Raw genomic sequence first — 16,651 nt, 5'->3', positions numbered from 1 at the left:
ATGATCACATCAGAGAAGATGATATGCCCACTACACATCAGCCTTTCTCGGCAATTATCTGGTTTCATAGAGGAAGTGTATGATTCCAGTACCTATATAATTCACATTTGTAACAAATATATTTGCTTACCGCCACACCACCCTGAATAAGCCCCACCTTGTCTTATCTCGGAAGCCAAGTAGGGTTGGGCCTGGTTAGTACTTAGATGGAAGACTGCTTGGGATTACCAGGTGCTGTAAGCTTTTTGTCTTCTCTCGACCACCTGCATGTCTTTTGTTGCAACGTCTGATCACCCTGTGACACATGAGGAAGTTGGTCATCTTCAGCTCCTGCTGCTTTGTTGGCAGACATGAGGTAATCTGAGAGTCTCAGTTTCAGCTGGAGAGAATAATCACATCAGAGAAGAAGATGTGCCCACTACAAGTCAGCTTTTCTCTGCAATTATTTGGTTGCATAGAGGAACCGTATGATTCCAGTACCTATATAATGCACATTTGTCACAGACATTGTCGCTTTCGGCCAAACCACCCTGAATAAGCCCGACCTCGTCTGATCTCGGAAGCCAAGCAGGTTTAGGCCTGCTTAGTACTTGATGGGAGACTGCTTGGGAATAACAGGTGCTGTAAGCTTTTTCTCTTCTCTCTACCACCTGCATGTCTTTTGTTGCAACGTCTGATCACCCTGTGACACGTGAAGAAGGTAGTCATCTTCAGCTGCTGCTGCTTTGTTGATAGACACGAGGTGATCTGAGAGTCTCAGTTTCAGCTCCAGAGAATAATCACATCAAGGAGGAAGATGAACCCACTACAAGTCAGCCTTTTTCGGCAATTATCTGGTTATACAGAGGAAGTGTATGATTCCAGTACCTATATAATGCACATTTGTCACCGATATTGTTGCTTACGGCCACACCACCCTGAATAAGCCCGACCTCGTCTGATCTCGGAAGCCAAGCACGGTTGGGCCTGGTTAGTACTTGAATGGGAGACCGCTTGGGAATACCAGGTACCTTAAGCTTTTTCTCTTCTCTCTACCACCTGCATGTCTTTTGTTGCAACGTCTGATCACCCTGTGACACATGAGGAAGTTGGTCATCTTCAGCTTCTGCTGCTTTGTTGGCAGACACGAAGTGATCTGAGAGTCTCATGTTCAGCTGGAGAAAATTATCACGTCAGGGAAGAAGATGTGCCCACTACAGATCAGCCTTTCTCAGCAATTATCTGGTTACATAGAGGAACCGTATGATTCCTGTACTTATATAATGCACATTTGTCAGACACATTGTTGCTTACGGCCACACCACCCTGAACATGCCTGATCTCGTAAGCCAAGCAGGGTTGAGCCTCCTTAGTACTTGGATGGGAGACTGCTTGGGAATACCAGGTGCTGTAAGCTTTTTCTCTTCTCTCTACCACCTGCATGTCTTTTGTTGCAACGTCTGATCACCCTGTGACACATGAGGAAGTTGGTCATCTTCAGCTGCTGCTGCTTTGTTGGCTGACACGAAGTGATCTGAGAGTCTCAGTTTAAGTTGCAGAGAATGATCACATCAGAGAAGATGATTTGCCCGCTACACATCAGCCTTTCTCGGCAATTATCTGGTTGCATAGAGGAACCGTATGATTCCTGTACCTATATAATGCACATTTGTCAGAGACATTGTTGCTTACGGCCACACCACCCTGAACATGCCCGACCTCGTCTGATCTCGGAAGCCAAGGAGGGTTGGGCCTGGTTAGTACTTAAATGGGAGACCGCTTGGGAATACCAGGAGCTGTAAGCTTTTTGTCTTCTCTCGACCACCTGCATGTCTTTTGTTGCAACGTCTGATCACCCTGTGACACATGACGAAGTTGGTCATCTTCAGCTGCTGCTGCTTTGTTGGCAGACACGAAGTGATCTGAGAGTCTCAGTTTCAGCTGCAGAGAATAATCACATCAGGGAAGAAGATGTGCCCATAACAAGTCAGCCTTTCTCTGCAATTATCTGGTTACGTAGAGGAATTGTATGATTCCAGTACCTATATAATGCACATTTGTCACAGAAATTGTTCCTTACGGCCACACCACCCTGAATAAGCCCGACCTCGTCTGATCTCGGAAGCCAAGGAGGGTTGGGCCTGGTTAGTACTTTAATGGGAGACTGCTTGGGAATACCAGGTTCTGTAAGCGTTTTCTCTTCTCTCTACAACCTGCATGTCTTTTGTTGCAACGTCTGATCACCCTGTGACACATGAGGAAGTTGGTCATCTTCAGCTGCTGCTGCTTTGTTGGCAGACACGAAGTGATCTGAGAGTCTCAGTTTCAGCTGCAGAGAATAATCACATCAGGGAAGAAGATGTTTCCATAACAAGTCAGCCTTTCTCTGCAATTATCTGGTTACATAGAGGAAGTGTATGATTCCAGTACCTATATAATGCACATTTGTCACAGAAATTGTTCCTTACGGCCACACCACCCTGAATAAGCCCGACCTCGTCTGATCTTGGAAGCCAAGGAGGGTTGGGCCTGGTTAGTACTTTAATGGGAGACTGCTTGGGAATACCAGGTGCTGTAAGCTTTTTCTCTTCTCTCTACCACCTGCATGTCTTTTGTTGCAACGTCTGATCACCCTGTGACACATGAGGAAGTTGGTCATCTTCAGCTAATGCTGCTTTGTTGGCAGACACAAAGTGATCTGAGAGTCTCAGTTTCAGCTGCAGAGAATAATCACATCAGGGAAGAAGATGTGCCCACTACAAGTCAGCCTTTCTCGGCAATTATCTGGTTACATAGAGGAACTGTATGATTCCAGTACCTATATAATGCACATTTGTCAAAGACTTTGTTGCTTACGGCCACACCACCCTGAACATATCCGACCTTGTCCGATCTCGGAAGCCAAGCACGGTTGGGCCTGGTTAGTACTTGGATGGGAGACTGCTTTGGAATACCAGGTGCTGTAAGCTTTTTCTCTTCTCTCTACCACCTGCATGTCTTTTGTTGTAACATCTGATCACCCTGTGACACATGAGGAAGTTGGTCATCTTCAGCTGCTGCTGCTTTGTTGGCAGACACAAAGTGATCTGAGAGTCTCAGTTTCAGCTGCAGAGAATAATCACATCAGGGAAGAATATATGCCCACTACACATCAGCCTTTCTCGGCAATTATCTGGTTACATAGAGGAACTGTATGATTCCAGTACCTATATAATGCACATTTGTCAAAGACTTTGTTGCTTACGGCCACACCACCCTGAACATATCCGACCTTGTCCGATCTCGGAAGCCAAGCACGGTTGGGCCTGGTTAGTACTTGGATGGGAGACTGCTTTGGAATACCAGGTGCTGTAAGCTTTTTCTCTTCTCTCGACCACCTGCGTGTCTGTTGTTGCAAAGTCTGATCACCCTGTGACACATGAGGAAGTTGGTCATCTTCAGCTGCTGCTGCTTTGTTGGCAGACACGAAGTGATCTGAGAGTCTCAGTTTCAGCTGCAGAGAATTATCACATCAGGGAAGAAGATGTGCCCACTACAAGTCAGCCTTTCTCTGCAATTATCTGGTTACATAGAGGAACTGTATGATTTCAGTACCTATATAATGCACATTTGTCACAGTTATGGTTACTTACGGCCACACCACCCTGAATATGCCCGACCTCATCTGATCTCGGAAGCCAAGCAGGTTTGGACCTGGTTAGTACTTGGATGGTAGACTGTCTGGGAATACCAGGTGCTGTAAGCTTTTTCTCTTCTCTCTACCACCTGCATGTCTTTTGTTGAAACGTCTGATCACCCTGTGACACATGAGGAAGTTGGTCATCTTCAGCTGCTGCTGCTTTGTTGGCAGACACAAAGTGATCTGAGAGTCTCAGTTTCAGCTGCAGAGAATAATCACATCAGGGAAGAAGATGTGCCCACTACAAGTTAGCCTTTCTCGGCAATTATCTGGTTACATAGAGGAACTGTATTATTCCAGTACCTATATAATGCACATTTGTCACAGACATTGTTGCTTACGGACACACCACCCTGAACATGCCCGACCTCGTCTGATCTTGGAAGCCAAGCAGGGTTGGTCCTTGTTAGTACTTGAATGGGAGACAGCTTGGGAATACCAGGTGCTGTAAGCTTTTTCTCTTCTCTCAACCACCTGCATGTCTTTTGTTGCAACGTCTGATCACCCTGTGACACATGAGGAAGTTGGTCATCTTCAGCTGCTGCTGCTTTGTTGGCAGACATGAAGTGATCTGAGAGTCTCAGTTTCAGTTGCAGAGAATGATCACATCAGAGAAGATGATTTACCCGCTACACATCAGCCTTTCTCGGCAATTATCTGGTTGCATAGAGGAACCGTATGATTCCAGTACCTATATAATGCACATTTGTCAGAGACATTGCTGCTTACGGCCACACCACCCGGAACATGCCTGACCTCGTCTGATCTCGGAAGCCAAGCAGGGTTGGGCCTGGTTAGTACTTGGATGGGAGACCACTTGGGAATACCAGGTGCTGTAAATTTTTTCTCTTCTCTCTACCACCTGCATGTCTTTTGTTGCAACGTCTGATCACCCTGTGACACATGAGGAAGTTGGTCATCTTCAGCTGCTGCTGCTTTGTTGGCAGACATGAAGTGATCTGAGAGTCTCAGTTTCAGTTGCAGAGAATGATCACATCAGAGAAGATGATTTACCCGCTACACATCAGCCTTTCTCGGCAATTATCTTGTTGCATAGAGGAACCGTATGATTCCAGTACCTATATAATGCACATTTGTCAGAGACATTGCTGCTTACGGCCACACCACCCGGAACATGCCTGACCTCGTCTGATCTCGGAAGCCAAGCAGGGTTGGGCCTGGTTAGTACTTGGATGGGAGACCACTTGGGAATACCAGGTGCTGTAAATTTTTTCTCTTCTCTCTACCACCTGCTTGTCTTTTGTTGCAACGTCTGATCACCCTGTGACACATGAGGAAGTTGGTCATCTTCAGCTGCTGCTGCTTTGTTGGCAGACATGAAGTGATCTGAGAGTCTCAGTTTCAGCTGCAGAGAATAATCACATCAGGGAAGAAGATGTGCCCACTACAAGTTAGCCTTTCTTGGCAATTATCTGGTTGCATAGAGGAACCGTATGATTCCAGTACCTATATAATGCACATTTGTCACAGACATTGTTACTTACGGCCACACCACCCTGAATATGCCCGACCTCGTCTGATCTCAGAACCCAAGCAGGGTTGGGCCTGGTTAGTACTTGGATGGGAGACCACTTTGGAATACCAGGTGCTGTAAATTTTTTCTCTTCTCTCTACCACCTGCATGTCTTTTGTTGCAATGTCTGATCGCCCTGTGACACATGAGGAAGTTGGTCATCTTCAGCTGCTGCTGCTTTGTTGGCAGACACGAAGTGATATGAGAGTCTCAGTTTCAGCTGGAGAGAATAATCACGTCAGGGAAGATGTTTCCACTACTTATCAGCCTTTCTTGGCAATTATCTGGTTGCATAGAGGAACCGTATGATTCCAGTACCTATACAGTTTATATTTGTCACAGACATTGTTGCTTACGGCCACACCACCCTGAATATGCCCGACCTCGTCTGATCTTGGAAGCCAAGGAGGGTTGGGCCTGGTTAGTACTTGGATGGGAGACCGCTTGGGAATACCAGGTGCTGTAAATTTTTTCTCTTCTCTCTACCACCTGCATGTCTTTTGTTGCAATGTCTGATCGCCCTGTGACACATGAGGAAGTTGGTCATCTTCAGCTGCTGCTGCTTTGTTGGCAGACACGAAGTGATATGAGAGTCTCAGTTTCAGCTGGAGAGAATAATCACGTCAGGGAAGATGTTTCCACTACTTATCAGCCTTTCTTGGCAATTATCTGGTTGCATAGAGGAACCGTATGATTCCAGTACCTATACAGTTTATATTTGTCACAGACATTGTTGCTTACGGCCACACCACCCTGAATATGCCCGACCTCGTCTGATCTTGGAAGCCAAGCAGGGTTGGGCCTGGTTAGTACTTGGATGGGAGACTGCTTGGGAATACCAGGTGCTGTAAGCTTTTTCTCTTCTCTCAACCACCTGCATGTCTTTTGTTGCAACGTCTGATCACCCTGTGACACATGAGGAAGTTGGTCATCTTCAGCTGCTGCTGCTTTGTTGGCAGACACGAAGTGATCTGAGAGTCTCAGTTTCAGCTGCAGAGAATTATCACATCAGGGAAGAAGATGTGCCCACTACAAGTCAGCCTTTCTCTGCAATTATCTGGTTACATAGAGGAACTGTATGATTCCAGTACCTATATAATGCACATTTGTCACAGTTATGGTTACTTACGGCCACACCACCCTGAATATGCCCGACCTCATCTGATCTCGGAAGCCAAGCAGGTTTGGACCTGGTTAGTACTTGGATGGTAGACTGTCTGGGAATACCAGGTGCTGTAAGCTTTTTCTCTTCTCTCTACCACCTGCATGTCTTTTGTTGAAACGTCTGATCACCCTGTTACACATGAGGAAGTTGGTCATCTTCAGCTGCTGCTGCTTTGTTGGCAGACACAAAGTGATCTGAGAGTCTCAGTTTCAGCTGCAGAGAATAATCACATCAGGGAAGAAGATGTGCCCACTACAAGTTAGCCTTTCTCGGCAATTATCTGGTTACATAGAGGAACTGTATTATTCCAGTACCTATATAATGCACATTTGTCACAGACATTGTTGCTTACGGACACACCACCCTGAACATGCCCGACCTCGTCTGATCTTGGAAGCCAAGCAGGGTTGGTCCTTGTTAGTACTTGAATGGGAGACAGCTTGGGAATACCAGGTGCTGTAAGCTTTTTCTCTTCTCTCAACCACCTGCATGTCTTTTGTTGCAACGTCTGATCACCCTGTGACACATGAGGAAGTTGGTCATCTTCAGCTGCTGCTGCTTTGTTGGCAGACATGAAGTGATCTGAGAGTCTCAGTTTCAGTTGCAGAGAATGATCACATCAGAGAAGATGATTTACCCGCTACACATCAGCCTTTCTCGGCAATTATCTGGTTGCATAGAGGAACCGTATGATTCCAGTACCTATATAATGCACATTTGTCAGAGACATTGCTGCTTACGGCCACACCACCCGGAACATGCCTGACCTCGTCTGATCTCGGAAGCCAAGCAGGGTTGGGCCTGGTTAGTACTTGGATGGGAGACCACTTGGGAATACCAGGTGCTGTAAATTTTTTCTCTTCTCTCTACCACCTGCATGTCTTTTGTTGCAACGTCTGATCACCCTGTGACACATGAGGAAGTTGGTCATCTTCAGCTGCTGCTGCTTTGTTGGCAGACATGAAGTGATCTGAGAGTCTCAGTTTCAGTTGCAGAGAATGATCACATCAGAGAAGATGATTTACCCGCTACACATCAGCCTTTCTCGGCAATTATCTGGTTGCATAGAGGAACCGTATGATTCCAGTACCTATATAATGCACATTTGTCAGAGACATTACTGCTTACGGCCACACCACCCGGAACATGCCTGACCTCGTCTGATCTCGGAAGCCAAGCAGGGTTGGGCCTGGTTAGTACTTGGATGGGAGACCACTTGGGAATACCAGGTGCTGTAAATTTTTTCTCTTCTCTCTACCACCTGCTTGTCTTTTGTTGCAACGTCTGATCACCCTGTGACACATGAGGAAGTTGGTCATCTTCAGCTGCTGCTGCTTTGTTGGCAGACATGAAGTGATCTGAGAGTCTCAGTTTCAGCTGCAGAGAATAATCACATCAGGGAAGAAGATGTGCCCACTACAAGTTAGCCTTTCTTGGCAATTATCTGGTTGCATAGAGGAACCGTATGATTCCAGTACCTATATAATGCACATTTGTCACAGACATTGTTACTTACGGCCACACCACCCTGAATATGCCCGACCTCGTCTGATCTCAGAACCCAAGCAGGGTTGGGCCTGGTTAGTACTTGGATGGGAGACCACTTTGGAATACCAGGTGCTGTAAATTTTTTCTCTTCTCTCTACCACCTGCATGTCTTTTGTTGCAATGTCTGATCGCCCTGTGACACATGAGGAAGTTGGTCATCTTCAGCTGCTGCTGCTTTGTTGGCAGACACGAAGTGATATGAGAGTCTCAGTTTCAGCTGGAGAGAATAATCACGTCAGGGAAGATGTTTCCACTACTTATCAGCCTTTCTTGGCAATTATCTGGTTGCATAGAGGAACCGTATGATTCCAGTACCTATACAGTTTATATTTGTCACAGACATTGTTGCTTACGGCCACACCACCCTGAATATGCCCGACCTCGTCTGATCTTGGAAGCCAAGGAGGGTTGGGCCTGGTTAGTACTTGGATGGGAGACCGCTTGGGAATACCAGGTGCTGTAGATTTTTTCTCTTCTCTCTACCACCTGCATGTCTTTTGTTGCAATGTCTGATCGCCCTGTGACACATGAGGAAGTTGGTCATCTTCAGCTGCTGCTGCTTTGTTGGCAGACACGAAGTGATATGAGAGTCTCAGTTTCAGCTGGAGAGAATAATCACGTCAGGGAAGATGTTTCCACTACTTATCAGCCTTTCTTGGCAATTATCTGGTTGCATAGAGGAACCGTATGATTCCAGTACCTATACAGTTTATATTTGTCACAGACATTGTTGCTTACGGCCACACCACCCTGAATATGCCCGACCTCGTCTGATCTTGGAAGCCAAGCAGGGTTGGGCCTGGTTAGTACTTGGATGGGAGACTGCTTGGGAATACCAGGTGCTGTAAGCTTTTTCTCTTCTCTCAACCACCTGCATGTCTTTTGTTGCAACGTCTGATCACCCTGTGACACATGAGGAAGTTGGTCATCTTCAGCTGCTGCTGCTTTGTTGGCAGACACGAAGTGATCTGAGAGTCTCAGTTTCAGCTGCAGAGAATAATCACATCAGGGAAGAAGATGTGCCCACTACAAGTTAGCCTTTCTTGGCAATTATCTGGTTGCATAGAGGAACCGTATGATTCCAGTACCTATATAATGCACATTTGTCACGGACATTGTTACTTACGGCCACACCACCCTGAATATGCCCGACCTCGTCTGATCTCAGAACCCAAGCAGGGTTGGGCCTTGTTAGTACTTGAATGGGAGACTGCTTGGGAATACCAGGTGCTGTAAATTTTTTCTCTTCTCTCTACCACCTGCATGTCTTTTGTTGCAATGTCTGATCGCCCTGTGACACATGAGGAAGTTGGTCATCTTCAGCTGCTGCTGCTTTGTTGGCAGACACGAAGTGATATGAGAGTCTCAGTTTCAGCTGGAGAGAATAATCACGTCAGGGAAGATGTTTCCACTACTTATCAGCCTTTCTTGGCAATTATCTGGTTGCATAGAGGAACCGTATGATTCCAGTACCTATACAGTTTATATTTGTCACAGACATTGTTGCTTATGGCCACACCACCCTGAATATGCCCGACCTCGTCTGATCTTGGAAGCCAAGCAGGGTTGGGCCTGGTTAGTACTTGGATGGGAGACCGCTTGGGAATACCAGGTGCTGTAAGCTTTTTCTCTTCTCTCAACCACCTGCATGTCTTTTGTTGCAACGTCTGATCACCCTGTGACACATGAGGAAGTTGGTCATCTTCAGCTGCTGCTGCTTTGTTGGCAGACACGAAGTGATCTTAGAGTCTCATTTTCAGCTGGAGAAAATTATCACGTCAGGGAACAAGATGTGCCCACTACATATCAGCCTTTCTCGGCAATTATCTTGTTACATAGAGGAACCATATGATTCCATTGCCTATATAATGCACATTTGTCACAGAGATTGTTGCTTACGGCCAAACCACCCTGAATATGTCTGACCTCGTCTGCTCTCAGAAGCCAAGGAGGGTTGGGCCTGGTTAGTACTTGGATGAGAGACCGCTTGGGAATACCAGATGCTGTAAGCTTTTTCTCTTCTCTCTACCACCTGCATGTCTTTTGTTGCAACGTCTGATCACCCTGTGACACATGAGGAAGTTGGTCATCTTCAGCTGCTGCTGCTTTGTTGGCAGACACAAAGTGATCTGAGAGTCTCAGTTTCAGCTGCAGAGAATAATCACGTCAGGGAAGAAGATGTGCCCAGTACACATCAGCCTTTCTCGGAAATTAACTGGTTGCATAGAGGAACCGTATGATTCCAGTACCTATATAATGCACATTTGTCAGAGACATTGTTGCTTACGGCCACACCACCCTGAACATGCCCGACCTCGTCTGATCTCGGAAGCCAAGGAGGGTTGGGCCTGGTTAGTACTTGGATGGAAGACCTCTTGGGAATACCAGGTGCTTTAAGCTTTTTCTCTTCTCTCTACCACCTGTATGTCTTTTGTTGCAACGTCTGATCACCCTATGACACATGAGGAAGTTGGTCATCTTCAGCAGCTGCTGCTGCTTTGTTGGCAGACACGAAGTGATCTGAGAGTCTCAGTTTAAGCTGCAGAGAATGATCACATCAGGGAAGAAGATGTGCCCATAACAAGTGAGCCTTTCTCGGAAATTATCTGGTTACATAGAGGAAGTGTATGATTACAGTACTTATATAATGCACATTTGTCACAGAAATTGTTCCTTACGGCCACACCACCCTGAATATGCCCGACCTCGTCTGATCTCGGAAGCCAAGGAGGGTTGGGCCTGGTTAGTACTTCAATGGGAGACTGCTTGGGAATACCAGGTGCTGTAAGCGTTTTCTCTTCTCTCTACAACCTGCATGTCTTTTGTTGCAACGTCTGATCACCCTGTGACACATGAGGAAGTTGGTCATCTTCAGCTGCTGCTGCTTTGTTGGAAGACACGAAGTGATCTGAGAGTCTCAGTTTCAGCTGTAGAGAATAATCACATCAGGGAAGAAGATGTGCCCACTACAAGTTAGCCTTTCTTGGCAATTATCTGGTTGCATAGAGGAACCGTATGATTCCAGTACCTCTATAATGCACATTTGTCACAGACATTGTTACTTACGGCCACACCACCCTGAATATGCCCAACCTCGTGTGATCTCGGAAGCCAAACAGGGTTGAACCTGCTTAGTACTTGGATGGGAGACTGCTTGGGAATACCAGGTGCTGTAAGCTTCTTCTCTTCTCTCTACCACCTGCATGTCTTTTGTTGCAACGTCTGATCACCCTGTGACACATGAGGAAGTTGGTCATCTTCAGCAGCTGCTGCTTTTTTGGCAGACACAAAGTGATCTGAGAGTCTCAGTTTCAGCTGTAGACAATAATCACATCAGGGAAGAAGATGTGCCCACTACAAGTTAGCCTTTCTTGGCAATTATCTGGTTGCATAGAGGAACCGTATGATTCCAGTACCTATATAATGCACATTTGTCACAGACATTGTTACTTACGGCCACACCACCCTGAATATGCCCGACCTCGTCTGATCTCAGAACCCAAGCAGGGTTGGGCCTGGTTAGTACTTGGATGGGAGACCACTTTGGAATACCAGGTGCTGTAAATTTTTTCTCTTCTCTCTACCACCTGCATGTCTTTTGTTGCAATGTCTGATCGCCCTGTGACACATGAGGAAGTTGGTCATCTTCAGCTGCTGCTGCTTTGTTGGCAGACACGAAGTGATATGAGAGTCTCAGTTTCAGCTGGAGAGAATAATCACGTCAGGGAAGATGTTTCCACTACTTATCAGCCTTTCTTGGCAATTATCTGGTTGCATAGAGGAACCGTATGATTCCAGTACCTATACAGTTTATATTTGTCACAGACATTGTTGCTTACGGCCACACCACCCTGAATATGCCCGACCTCGTCTGATCTTGGAAGCCAAGCAGGGTTGGGCCTGGTTAGTACTTGGATGGGAGACTGCTTGGGAATACCAGGTGCTGTAAGCTTTTTCTCTTCTCTCAACCACCTGCATGTCTTTTGTTGCAACGTCTGATCACCCTGTGACACATGAGGAAGTTGGTCATCTTCAGCTGCTGCTGCTTTGTTGGCAGACACGAAGTGATCTGAGAGTCTCAGTTTCAGCTGCAGAGAATAATCACATCAGGGAAGAAGATGTGCCCACTACAAGTTAGCCTTTCTTGGCAATTATCTGGTTGCATAGAGGAACCGTATGATTCCAGTACCTATATAATGCACATTTGTCACGGACATTGTTACTTACGGCCACACCACCCTGAATATGCCCGACCTCGTCTGATCTCAGAACCCAAGCAGGGTTGGGCCTTGTTAGTACTTGAATGGGAGACTGCTTGGGAATACCAGGTGCTGTAAATTTTTTCTCTTCTCTCTACCACCTGCATGTCTTTTGTTGCAATGTCTGATCGCCCTGTGACACATGAGGAAGTTGGTCATCTTCAGCTGCTGCTGCTTTGTTGGCAGACACGAAGTGATATGAGAGTCTCAGTTTCAGCTGGAGAGAATAATCACGTCAGGGAAGATGTTTCCACTACTTATCAGCCTTTCTTGGCAATTATCTGGTTGCATAGAGGAACCGTATGATTCCAGTACCTATACAGTTTATATTTGTCACAGACATTGTTGCTTATGGCCACACCACCCTGAATATGCCCGACCTCGTCTGATCTTGGAAGCCAAGCAGGGTTGGGCCTGGTTAGTACTTGGATGGGAGACCGCTTGGGAATACCAGGTGCTGTAAGCTTTTTCTCTTCTCTCAACCACCTGCATGTCTTTTGTTGCAACGTCTGATCACCCTGTGACACATGAGGAAGTTGGTCATCTTCAGCTGCTGCTGCTTTGTTGGCAGACACGAAGTGATCTTAGAGTCTCATTTTCAGCTGGAGAAAATTATCACGTCAGGGAAAAAGATGTGCCCACTACATATCAGCCTTTCTCGGCAATTATCTTGTTACATAGAGGAACCATATGATTCCATTGCCTATATAATGCACATTTGTCACAGAGATTGTTGCTTACGGCCAAACCACCCTGAATATGTCTGACCTCGTCTGCTCTCAGAAGCCAAGGAGGGTTGGGCCTGGTTAGTACTTGGATGAGAGACCGCTTGGGAATACCAGATGCTGTAAGCTTTTTCTCTTCTCTCTACCACCTGCATGTCTTTTGTTGCAACGTCTGATCACCCTGTGACACATGAGGAAGTTGGTCATCTTCAGCTGCTGCTGCTTTGTTGGCAGACACAAAGTGATCTGAGAGTCTCAGTTTCAGCTGCAGAGAATAATCACGTCAGGGAAGAAGATGTGCCCAGTACACATCAGCCTTTCTCGGAAATTAACTGGTTGCATAGAGGAACCGTATGATTCCAGTACCTATATAATGCACATTTGTCAGAGACATTGTTGCTTACGGCCACACCACCCTGAACATGCCCGACCTCGTCTGATCTCGGAAGCCAAGGAGGGTTGGGCCTGGTTAGTACTTGGATGGAAGACCTCTTGGGAATACCAGGTGCTTTAAGCTTTTTCTCTTCTCTCTACCACCTGTATGTCTTTTGTTGCAACGTCTGATCACCCTATGACACATGAGGAAGTTGGTCATCTTCAGCAGCTGCTGCTGCTTTGTTGGCAGACACGAAGTGATCTGAGAGTCTCAGTTTAAGCTGCAGAGAATGATCACATCAGGGAAGAAGATGTGCCCATAACAAGTGAGCCTTTCTCGGAAATTATCTGGTTACATAGAGGAAGTGTATGATTACAGTACTTATATAATGCACATTTGTCACAGAAATTGTTCCTTACGGCCACACCACCCTGAATATGCCCGACCTCGTCTGATCTCGGAAGCCAAGGAGGGTTGGGCCTGGTTAGTACTTCAATGGGAGACTGCTTGGGAATACCAGGTGCTGTAAGCGTTTTCTCTTCTCTCTACAACCTGCATGTCTTTTGTTGCAACGTCTGATCACCCTGTGACACATGAGGAAGTTGGTCATCTTCAGCTGCTGCTGCTTTGTTGGAAGACACGAAGTGATCTGAGAGTCTCAGTTTCAGCTGTAGAGAATAATCACATCAGGGAAGAAGATGTGCCCACTACAAGTTAGCCTTTCTTGGCAATTATCTGGTTGCATAGAGGAACCGTATGATTCCAGTACCTCTATAATGCACATTTGTCACAGACATTGTTACTTACGGCCACACCACCCTGAATATGCCCAACCTCTTGTGATCTCGGAAGCCAAACAGGGTTGAACCTGCTTAGTACTTGGATGGGAGACTGCTTGGGAATACCAGGTGCTGTAAGCTTCTTCTCTTCTCTCTACCACCTGCATGTCTTTTGTTGCAACGTCTGATCACCCTGTGACACATGAGGAAGTTGGTCATCTTCAGCAGCTGCTGCTTTTTTGGCAGACACGAAGTGATCTGAGAGTCTCAGTTTCAGCTGTAGACAATAATCACATCAGGGAAGAAGATGTGCCCACTACAAGTTAGCCTTTCTTGGCAATTATCTGGTTGCATAGAGGAACCGTATGATTCCAGTACCTATATAATGCACATTTGTCACAGACATTGTTACTTACGGCCACACCACCCTGAATTTGCCCAACCACGTGTGATCTCGGAAGCCAAACAGGGTTGAGCCTGCTTAGTACTTGGATGGGAGACTGCTTGGGAATACCAGGTGCTGTAAGCTTCTTCTCTTCTCTCTACCACCTGCATGTCTTTTGTTGCAACGTCTGATCACCCTGTGACACATGAGGAAGATGGTCATCTTCAGCTGCTGCTGCTTTGTTGGCAGACACGAAGTGATCTGAGAGTCTCAGTTTCAGTTGCAGAGAATGATCACATCAGAGAAGATGATTTGCCCGCTACACATAACCCTTTCTCGGCAATTGTCTGGTTGCATAGAGGAACCGTATGATTCCAGTACCTATATAATGCACATTTGTCAGAGACATTGTTGCTTACGGCCACACCACCCTGAATAAGCCCGACCTCGTCTGATCTCGGACGCCAAGCAGCGTTGTACCTGGTTAGTACTTGGATGGGAGACAGCTTGGGAATACCAGGTGCTGTAAGCTTTTTCTCTTCTCTCTACCACCTGCATGTCTTTTGTTGCAACGTCTGATCACCCTGTGACACGTGAAGAAGTTGGTCATCTTCAGCTGCTGCTGCTTTGTTGGAAGACACGAAGTGATCTGAGAGTCTCAGTTTCAGCTGAAGAGAATAATCACGTCAGGGAAGAAGATGTGCCCACTACACATCAGCCGTTCTCATCAATTATCTGGTTACATAGAGGAACCGTATGATTCCTGTACTTATATAATGCACATTTGTCACAGACATTGTTACTTACGGCCACACCACCCTGAATAAGCCCGACCTCGTCTGATCTCGGACGCCAAGCAGCGTTGTACCTGGTTAGTACTTGGATGGGAGACCGCTTGGGAATACCAGGTGCTGTAAGCTTTTTCTCTTCTCTCTACCACCTGCATGTGTTTTGTTGCAACGTCTGATCACCCTGTGACACATGAGGAAGTTGGTCATCTTCAGCTGCTGCTGCTTTGTTGGCAGACACGAAGTGATCTGAGAGTCTCAGTTTCAGCTGAAGAGAATGATCACATCAGAGAAGATGATATGCCCACTACACATCAGCCTTTCTCGGCAATTATCTGGTTTCATAGAGGAAGTGTATGATTCCAGTACCTATATAATTCACATTTGTAACAAATATTGTTGCTTACCGCCACACCACCCTGAATAAGCCCCACCTTGTCTTAACCTGGAAGCCAAGCAGGGTTGGGACTGGTTTGTACTTCAATGGGAGACTGCTTGGGAATACCAGGTGCTGTAAGCTTTTTCTCTTCTCTCTACCACCTGCATGTCTTTTGTTGCAACATCTGATCACCCTGTGACACATGAGGAAGTTTGTCATCTTCAGCTTCTGCTACTTTGTTGGCAGACACGAAGTGATCTGAGAGTCTCAGTTTCAACTGAAGAGAATAATAACGTCAGGGAACAAGATGTGCCCACTACACATCAGCCTTTCTCGGCAATTATCTGGTTACATAGAGGAACTGTATGATTCCAGTACCTATATAATGCACATTTGTCACAGACATTGTTGCTTACGGCCACACCACCCTCAATATGCCTGACCTCGTCTGATCTCGGAAGCCAAGCACGGTTGGCCTGGTTAGTACTTGGGTGGGAGACTGCTTGGGAATACCAGGTGCTGTAAGCTTTATCTCTTCTCTGGACCACCTGAATGTCTTTTGTTGCAACGTCTGATCACCCTGTGACACATGAGGAAGTTAGTCATCTTCAGCTTCTGCTGCTTTGTTGGCAGACACGAATTGATCTGAGAGTCTCAGTTTCAGCTGCAGAGAATAATCACGTCAGGGAAGAAGATGTGCCCACTACACATAAGCCTTTCTCTGCAATTATCTGGTTACATAGAGGAACCGTATGATTCCAGTACCTATATAATGCACATTTGTCACAGACATTGTCGCTTACGGCCACACCACCCTGAACATGCCTGACCTCGTCTGATCTCGGAAGCCAAGCACGGTTGGCCTGGTTAGTACTTGGGTGGGAGACTGCTTGGGAATACCAGGTGCTGTAAGCTTTATCTCTTCTCTGGACCACCCGAATGTCTTTTGTTGCAACGTCTGATCACCCTGTGACACATGAGGAAGTTGGTCATCTTCAGCTTCTGCTGCTTTGTTGGCAGACACGAAGTGATCTGAGAGTCTCAGTTTCAGCTGC

The 16,651-nt window shown here is 46.4% G+C and overlaps 5 non-coding genes and 35 pseudogenes across 5 annotated transcripts; all 40 read left to right on the top strand.

The window, feature by feature from the left end:
- Window positions 1–512: 512 nt before the first annotated feature.
- LOC140295793 (5S ribosomal RNA) lies at window positions 513–630 on the top strand (annotated as a pseudogene).
- Window positions 631–899: 269 nt separating this feature from the next.
- On the top strand, window positions 900–1,018 carry LOC140266879 (5S ribosomal RNA; annotated as a pseudogene).
- A 647-nt stretch (window positions 1,019–1,665) lies between these two features.
- Window positions 1,666–1,784, top strand: LOC140300700 (5S ribosomal RNA; annotated as a pseudogene).
- A 269-nt stretch (window positions 1,785–2,053) lies between these two features.
- On the top strand, window positions 2,054–2,172 carry LOC140293773 (5S ribosomal RNA; annotated as a pseudogene).
- Window positions 2,173–2,441: 269 nt separating this feature from the next.
- On the top strand, window positions 2,442–2,560 carry LOC140291116 (5S ribosomal RNA; annotated as a pseudogene).
- Window positions 2,561–2,829: 269 nt separating this feature from the next.
- Window positions 2,830–2,948, top strand: LOC140318948 (5S ribosomal RNA; annotated as a pseudogene).
- Window positions 2,949–3,217: 269 nt separating this feature from the next.
- Window positions 3,218–3,336, top strand: LOC140318937 (5S ribosomal RNA; annotated as a pseudogene).
- A 269-nt stretch (window positions 3,337–3,605) lies between these two features.
- LOC140319595 (5S ribosomal RNA) lies at window positions 3,606–3,724 on the top strand (annotated as a pseudogene).
- A 269-nt stretch (window positions 3,725–3,993) lies between these two features.
- LOC140295747 (5S ribosomal RNA) lies at window positions 3,994–4,112 on the top strand (annotated as a pseudogene).
- Window positions 4,113–4,381: 269 nt separating this feature from the next.
- On the top strand, window positions 4,382–4,500 carry LOC140300939 (5S ribosomal RNA; annotated as a pseudogene).
- Window positions 4,501–4,769: 269 nt separating this feature from the next.
- LOC140300938 (5S ribosomal RNA) lies at window positions 4,770–4,888 on the top strand (annotated as a pseudogene).
- A 269-nt stretch (window positions 4,889–5,157) lies between these two features.
- Window positions 5,158–5,276, top strand: LOC140312592 (5S ribosomal RNA; annotated as a pseudogene).
- A 266-nt stretch (window positions 5,277–5,542) lies between these two features.
- Window positions 5,543–5,661, top strand: LOC140310748 (5S ribosomal RNA; annotated as a pseudogene).
- A 266-nt stretch (window positions 5,662–5,927) lies between these two features.
- Window positions 5,928–6,046, top strand: LOC140297686 (5S ribosomal RNA). The gene has a single exon (XR_011913399.1). It is a non-coding gene; the product is annotated as a 5S ribosomal RNA (ribosomal RNA).
- A 269-nt stretch (window positions 6,047–6,315) lies between these two features.
- LOC140319589 (5S ribosomal RNA) lies at window positions 6,316–6,434 on the top strand (annotated as a pseudogene).
- Window positions 6,435–6,703: 269 nt separating this feature from the next.
- On the top strand, window positions 6,704–6,822 carry LOC140295746 (5S ribosomal RNA; annotated as a pseudogene).
- Window positions 6,823–7,091: 269 nt separating this feature from the next.
- LOC140300937 (5S ribosomal RNA) lies at window positions 7,092–7,210 on the top strand (annotated as a pseudogene).
- A 269-nt stretch (window positions 7,211–7,479) lies between these two features.
- Window positions 7,480–7,598, top strand: LOC140300936 (5S ribosomal RNA; annotated as a pseudogene).
- A 269-nt stretch (window positions 7,599–7,867) lies between these two features.
- LOC140312584 (5S ribosomal RNA) lies at window positions 7,868–7,986 on the top strand (annotated as a pseudogene).
- Window positions 7,987–8,252: 266 nt separating this feature from the next.
- LOC140269444 (5S ribosomal RNA) lies at window positions 8,253–8,371 on the top strand (annotated as a pseudogene).
- Window positions 8,372–8,637: 266 nt separating this feature from the next.
- LOC140297685 (5S ribosomal RNA) lies at window positions 8,638–8,756 on the top strand. The gene has a single exon (XR_011913398.1). It is a non-coding gene; the product is annotated as a 5S ribosomal RNA (ribosomal RNA).
- A 269-nt stretch (window positions 8,757–9,025) lies between these two features.
- Window positions 9,026–9,144, top strand: LOC140292437 (5S ribosomal RNA; annotated as a pseudogene).
- A 266-nt stretch (window positions 9,145–9,410) lies between these two features.
- LOC140293146 (5S ribosomal RNA) lies at window positions 9,411–9,529 on the top strand. Its single transcript, XR_011912644.1, has one exon. It is a non-coding gene; the product is annotated as a 5S ribosomal RNA (ribosomal RNA).
- A 269-nt stretch (window positions 9,530–9,798) lies between these two features.
- Window positions 9,799–9,917, top strand: LOC140291524 (5S ribosomal RNA; annotated as a pseudogene).
- Window positions 9,918–10,186: 269 nt separating this feature from the next.
- LOC140307101 (5S ribosomal RNA) lies at window positions 10,187–10,305 on the top strand (annotated as a pseudogene).
- Window positions 10,306–10,577: 272 nt separating this feature from the next.
- LOC140277415 (5S ribosomal RNA) lies at window positions 10,578–10,696 on the top strand (annotated as a pseudogene).
- Window positions 10,697–10,965: 269 nt separating this feature from the next.
- On the top strand, window positions 10,966–11,084 carry LOC140296050 (5S ribosomal RNA; annotated as a pseudogene).
- A 269-nt stretch (window positions 11,085–11,353) lies between these two features.
- Window positions 11,354–11,472, top strand: LOC140312576 (5S ribosomal RNA; annotated as a pseudogene).
- Window positions 11,473–11,738: 266 nt separating this feature from the next.
- LOC140297684 (5S ribosomal RNA) lies at window positions 11,739–11,857 on the top strand. The gene has a single exon (XR_011913397.1). It is a non-coding gene; the product is annotated as a 5S ribosomal RNA (ribosomal RNA).
- A 269-nt stretch (window positions 11,858–12,126) lies between these two features.
- LOC140292436 (5S ribosomal RNA) lies at window positions 12,127–12,245 on the top strand (annotated as a pseudogene).
- A 266-nt stretch (window positions 12,246–12,511) lies between these two features.
- LOC140293134 (5S ribosomal RNA) lies at window positions 12,512–12,630 on the top strand. Its single transcript, XR_011912643.1, has one exon. It is a non-coding gene; the product is annotated as a 5S ribosomal RNA (ribosomal RNA).
- Window positions 12,631–12,899: 269 nt separating this feature from the next.
- LOC140291523 (5S ribosomal RNA) lies at window positions 12,900–13,018 on the top strand (annotated as a pseudogene).
- A 269-nt stretch (window positions 13,019–13,287) lies between these two features.
- LOC140307094 (5S ribosomal RNA) lies at window positions 13,288–13,406 on the top strand (annotated as a pseudogene).
- A 272-nt stretch (window positions 13,407–13,678) lies between these two features.
- Window positions 13,679–13,797, top strand: LOC140277411 (5S ribosomal RNA; annotated as a pseudogene).
- A 269-nt stretch (window positions 13,798–14,066) lies between these two features.
- Window positions 14,067–14,185, top strand: LOC140296554 (5S ribosomal RNA; annotated as a pseudogene).
- Window positions 14,186–14,454: 269 nt separating this feature from the next.
- On the top strand, window positions 14,455–14,573 carry LOC140296254 (5S ribosomal RNA; annotated as a pseudogene).
- Window positions 14,574–14,842: 269 nt separating this feature from the next.
- LOC140294502 (5S ribosomal RNA) lies at window positions 14,843–14,961 on the top strand (annotated as a pseudogene).
- A 269-nt stretch (window positions 14,962–15,230) lies between these two features.
- On the top strand, window positions 15,231–15,349 carry LOC140291275 (5S ribosomal RNA; annotated as a pseudogene).
- Window positions 15,350–16,006: 657 nt separating this feature from the next.
- Window positions 16,007–16,124, top strand: LOC140293459 (5S ribosomal RNA; annotated as a pseudogene).
- A 269-nt stretch (window positions 16,125–16,393) lies between these two features.
- Window positions 16,394–16,511, top strand: LOC140289577 (5S ribosomal RNA; annotated as a pseudogene).
- Window positions 16,512–16,651: the final 140 nt, after the last annotated feature.

The sequence above is a fragment of the Leuresthes tenuis genome, unplaced genomic scaffold (genome assembly GCF_036924035.1).
Source record: "Leuresthes tenuis unplaced genomic scaffold, fLeuTen1.0.hap1 SCAF_1, whole genome shotgun sequence".
Taxonomy (NCBI): Eukaryota; Metazoa; Chordata; class Actinopteri; order Atheriniformes; family Atherinopsidae; genus Leuresthes; species Leuresthes tenuis.
The sequence above is the reverse complement of the archived record's forward strand: the minus strand, read 5'-3'. Positions and strand labels throughout refer to the sequence as shown.